The 6068-nt window shown below is 39.0% G+C and overlaps 1 long non-coding RNA gene across 1 annotated transcript; it reads left to right on the top strand.

Moving 5' to 3' along the window:
- Positions 1–1128: 1128 nt before the first annotated feature.
- Positions 1129–5733, top strand: LOC311288642. The gene is made up of 7 exons (XR_014626963.1): positions 1129–1382; positions 1532–1593; positions 1856–1946; positions 2353–2420; positions 2597–2693; positions 3596–3717; positions 5636–5733. It is a non-coding gene; the product is annotated as an uncharacterized lncRNA (long non-coding RNA).
- The last annotated feature ends 335 nt before the right edge of the window (positions 5734–6068 follow it).

The following is a 6068-nucleotide window of genomic DNA, read 5'->3' as shown; positions in this document are numbered from 1 at the left end:
TTGCCATGGCAACAGTATTAAAGATATCAAACATCCTTTCACAGGTCTACATCTGCCGTGTGTTTGCATTATACACATAAAGTTTGAAGCAAATCGGGTAAAAATGAGAGGGTGATTTCAAAGCATTTTGAAAGTGACACACTTCCTGCTGCCAGTTGGTGGCGCTATAACTTTGACTCACAATAGTCACATCCATGTGATCGGCCTCTTACAACGAACACACTGCTGAAGTTTAATCAAGATCAGTTAATGTATGCAGAAGTTATAACACACTTCCTGTTTCCATTATTCGCCATAAATTCGTTTCCTCGCCACGGCCAAACCGTTCGAGATATCAAAAATCTGTCCGCAATTTAGCATCCTCAATGTCTTGACTTCATGCTGACCGAGTTTGGAGCCGATTGGATGAATTCCCTAGGAGGAGTACATTAAATTCCACAGCATGCGTTTCCAAACAACCCATAATAGCCGACTTCCTGTTGGGCTGGCGTAAAACTTAGAGCACGAAAGTTGTTCGGCCCGATGAGATCTATATCTGTTCCGAGTTTCATATTATTACATGCAAGTGTGTTTGATTTATGGACAAGTGTTCGGATTCCGTTCCAGGGGGCGCTGTTGAGCCCCCCTGCCACGCCCGGGTACCAGCTTCAGCCCGGCCCTAATGGCCGCAGGTTCTGACCTGTGTGCAAAGTTTCATGAGTTTTTGAGCACGTTAAAGGCCCCAAAAGCCCCCGAACCCTTGAACAATAATAATAATAATAATAATAAATATAGCTGCGAGCAGCGATTACGGGCCCAAGCCGGTGGCACCGCAACCCCGGTGCCTTTAGTTACCTAAAGGCACCGGGGTGGCGGTACCGCCGGCTTTGGCCCTCCATCGCTGCTCGCAGCTATATTTATATATATATATATATATATATATATACATACATACATACATACACACACATACATTATATATATATATATATATATATATATGTATATGTATATGTATGTATATATATATATATATATATATATATATATACATACATACATACATACATACATACATATATATGTATATATATATATATATATATATATATATATATATATATATATATATCCCAGATAGCACACGTACGTCGGGCCGACGTTGGCCTAACATCGAGCGTCGGCCTCCCTCCCTATAACATCGCAAAGGCGTCGGCCAGGCGTAGGCAGATCTCTTGTCAGACAGTGCTCTATTTCCCAGCTCCGTTACGTCGGCTTTTGGTCGGCCCACTATACGGGAGGCCGATGTCGCGTTGTGCGCGTGAACTTTCAAGTCGCTTTCAAACACTGGAGCGGCCGCGGCGCAGAGTTGCCATGGAAACGCCGCGGGACCACTGCGACTGGTAAGCAAGAAAACTCCCTCTCTCGCTGTTGTTTTCACTGCTTTCAGGTGATATTAGTCTCTAAAATCACACGGATAATACACACAACTGTTCTTGACACTTCTCTTACTTGTAATTGATACGCTTATGTTGAATATTTACTTTTATAGACATGGCTTTCCTTCGTGTCTTCGGAAAAAGTCCGTTAGCATCTCAACCGTTTTCAGAAGAGGTAAGTTAAGTTAAGCTAACGTTAAAGTTAACTCGGTTGAGCTTTTGTTTATGAAAGTTTGGGCTTTTAATCACCTCTTTTGTGTATATGAGAGGTTTTGTAAAGGTTTTACTTGGAAGTGAGCTAATTTATTTTACACAAACGTAAACATAAACGTATGTAATCGGTGACGTCACTTACATGGAGTGATAAAATTGGTTGAAACTTCGTTAGCTCAGTGGTAAACACAAATTTGATAAAAAAAAATGTTCTGTGATTTCAGCAGCAACAAAATAACCCATAATAGAGGGAAAGCTCCACGACTTCAACATTTCTGAAGAAAGCTGCTGCTGCCAGAGAAGTAGGAAATACAGGTAGGAAATCCAAAACTAAAGAATTAATTATTGATTTTAGGAAACAGAGCCCCCCTCTTCCCCTCACTATCATTAATGGCCAACCTATTGAGGTAGTACAAGAATACAAGTACCATGGCACAATAATTGATAGTAAGCTATGTTTTGAATCACACACTGATGCTGTTTGTGCCAAAGCCCACCAGCGAATGTATTTTTACCGTAGACTGAGGAATTTTAACATTGACCCCACTTTGATGAGAATGTTTTATTCTTGTTTTATTGAGTCTGTTTTAACCTTCTGTTTTATCTGCTGGTTTGGTTCCTTGTCTACAAAAACCAAAAAACGATTAGAGAGTATTGTTAGGACATGTAGCAAGATTGCAGGCATTAACTTTCCCCCTCTCTCACACATTTACTTCAACAGAGTGGCAAAGAAGGCAGCTGACCCTAGTCATCCTTTGTCCTGCCAGTTCAAGCTACTTCCCTCAGGCCGTAGGTACTCCATGCCCAGATGCAGGTCAAATAGATTCAGAAACTCATCTCAGAAAAGCATTTCACCTCTGCTGTAGCTTATATATAGCTTAGCTATAGCTTCTTACTTGTAATAAACCTGGCATTATATAATAATATTGTTTGGCTCTGTGACAAATGGATTGTTGTGTTCCTAGATCCTTCAATGTTGATGCCCTGGCCTCCACCGTAGCAGAGTTGGGCGGATCATCATCTCGGATCATCATCTCTAAGGCGCTATGAACCATATGATTAGTAAGTAAAACTTCAAACATACACTAATGTCAAACATACACTAATTGTGTTGGTAAAAAAATTGTGTTTTGAAAGAAGTCTCTTATGTTCACCAAGACAATAATATTGTGAAATCATATAACAAATTTTAAATAACTGTTTTCTATGTGAATATATTGTAAAATGTAATTAATTCCTGTGATCAAAACTGAATTTTCAGCATCACAGCTTCATATGATCCTTCAGAAATCATTCTAATATGATGATTTGACGCTCAAGAAACATTTATGATTATTACCAGCTTTCATTTTCTCAAAGGTGTAGCAGGATACCCAGGGCTTGGTTTACACCTATCACAATTTATAGCCACTGGGGGACCATAGGCAGGCTAGGGGAACTCATATTAATGTTAAAAAAACTCATAAAGTGAAATTTTCATGCCATGGGACCTTTAAGCGTTTTCTACCAGTTTTCTATGTGAGGAAAACGCTTAACTGTACATAGCAGTCTATTTTTAATTAGTATGGTGTTTACTGAGTTATCATTTATTTATTTTAATATCACTGTCTATGCGTTAAGTCACGTTCTGCGTGTGCAAATCTTTAAATTCAACTTTGGACTTGTATTTTACAGGGGACAAGTTCTCAAATTCACATCTTTATGCTCTCGAGTTTTGCTACTCTTTTACTTTCATAAATAACCTTCCTGATAATGTTCGGGGCTCAGACACACTCTCCCAATTTAAATCTAGACTAAAGACACAACTCTTTAGCCAAGCATTCAATTAACACATCTCATAATCTTGTTTTACAGTTAATATGTGATGAAATAGTAAAAAGTGCACATGATCATCTTTTGCCTGAAATAATATGAACTGCAGCTATGCTAATCTTTCTCCTGTTGCTTCCCTGTTTCTATATCAGGATGCTCAGCAAGTTCACTAGAGATTATAGCAGCTCCAGTTTGGATCCAGCCTCACTTGTGAAGACTTCAGATGATGGCAACTATAGATGGACATAAAAAAACTGCCAGATATTAAGGTGGGGTAAGCGATATTTCAAAAACGCTGTTGGACACTGTTGATATTTGGAATGAACCCAAACAAACACACCCCTCTCTTCAATGCTCCACCTCCAAAACTCACCAGATTGCCCAGCAGCCGCATCACATTATTGGTGTAAATAACTAATTTATGTTATTGCATGACCTGCTCAATAAAAGCGCAACACTAAGAACGTTTCAGGAAACACGTTATTAATTATGATAAGGGCTGAATTTCCCGAAACCTTCTTAATGCTACGTCGTTCCTAAGTTATACCTTAAGCTGTACCTTATCGTTAATACGTGTTTCCTGAAACATTCTTAGTTAATTGTACCTTCTGTAAGTCATGCGTTCGGATATTTCCCCACCAGTTAATCAAAGTGTGACAACACCGGTAATACCATAATAGAAGTGACGCGATGCAGCGTGCTCGTTTTTCCAGGCACGCATATGCCACAGCGAGATGAAAACATCTCAACTTTTCAGAATGCCACAAGCGCACCGCAGGTCATGTGACAAAAACCAACCGATCAGCTTTGGCCTTTCCGTAACAACATGGAAAACTCGGCCGAACAGCTGATCATAGCTGTACAGGGCGAGTTTTTATTTCTCATCTCCATAAATATATCTAGTAGTAAAGCTAATGCGAGGGCTAGAAATCAATTATTCCTTTGCTGATACTTCCTTGTCATCATGGAGAGCGCAGTTCATGGTTGCATAGCAACGACAGACGCCACGGGAGCGCAAGTGCTTGTAGAAAGGAGAGAGCGCTTTCCACACGTTTTTAGACGCGATATGTGAACGGCCCCTAATTCAGGGTAAACTGAGAATCTATTTGGTTTAAAATCGTTTTTGTTTTGTTTAAAATGGAGATCACGATAACATACATCAGAATAACATGTTCTAGTCTATTTTAAAAAAAAGATACTCATTTGAATCATTAATTCAAACACTTTAAAACCAATTAATTCAGTGTCTCATTCATCCTGGGCTGCGTTTCCCGATAACGTTGTCTCTTAGCATGCTACGAAGACTCTTAAGGTATAACTTAACTAAAGGTATACCATTTATAGGCGTGTTCCCCGAACCATACTTTAGAAAGCTATTTATAAAATAAAATTTCATTATGACAATAATTAATTCTACATTTACAATAAACCGCCAGGTGTCAGCTTTCAAATGAGATCATACTTGTGCTTTTAGTACAAAGGGTTCATGAATTGTATCTGTTTCAGTTTGGGTATGTCATTTCTGGGGATTTTTCAAAAGTGGGGTTGCAGCTTAACAGGTTAACTAAAGGTATACCATTTATAGGCGTGTTCCCCGAACCATACCTTAGAAAGCTGCTAAAGATATTCCTTCTTACGTGTGACGTTACCCAGTGCTGCCCGTGGCGATGCTGCTGAATCTGCTGATATCGATGGCTCGAGAATCAATTATTCACTCGTGCAGGGGCTGCGTTATGTGAGAAAGCGGTGTTCTTTATAAAAGCAATTCAGAAATGTACGCGGGTTGGGTGAGAAAAAACACTGACATCATGGATTCGGATGGCAATAAAATCACAGACTTACCCCTGTAAATGTTTAAAATACCATAACCATACGAACCCATGAGAAACAGTTAGCGTCTACTTACAACTTAACTGACAGTATGCTTTCACTGGCCTTTGAAAGCGCTCCGCGGACGGCGCCGTCTTTTAGAACAACTATTCGCTGTATCGCTGCCGTAGTTTGAGCAAACTCCCCACCACAATCATTCCCTTTAAATAGACTATTAAACCTATTAAACTATTAAATGGTTTGCCAGCTGATGTACCTTTGATTGTTGTTAGATTTTTAATTATATTATCCAGTGTAATGCCAATTTTATTCTTAGCTTTAGTCCTAACTGCTTTTTCTCAATGTTTTTCACTCTGTTACAGGTTGCCAGGAAGAATCCTTCTCTACATTGTTGCTGTTCCTTTTTGATCCCTTTTCTCCTGGAGTTCTTTCTGGTGTCATTAAAATGTCTTAACTTGAATTGTGTCTGTTCATTATACTAGAGACAGTTACACACAACATTAAGAAGATATTGTCAGTATAGCCTACTTTTTTCATATTGGATAGTCAAGTAACTCCAGGGCTGTATATATGTACATAGACATTGAGGGGGACAAGTCTATAATTATATCAATAATAACAATAGTATGTCAATAGTTAGAAATGCCCAAACTGGAAATTCAATATTTGAAATTCTTGCTCCGCTCTGTTTTTAGGATGGCAAAAAGGTTTAAAAGTTACATTTTAGGCTGGTCTACCTTACAGCGACCATCCAAATAGATAGCCAATCAAATCATAGAGGGCGGGGTTTACTGT

This window comes from Rutilus rutilus (genome assembly GCF_951802725.1).
Source record: "Rutilus rutilus genome assembly, chromosome: 3".
NCBI classification, from domain to species: domain Eukaryota; kingdom Metazoa; phylum Chordata; class Actinopteri; order Cypriniformes; family Leuciscidae; genus Rutilus; species Rutilus rutilus.
Note: the sequence above shows the minus strand (reverse complement) of the source record. Positions and strands in the feature narration are given on the sequence as shown.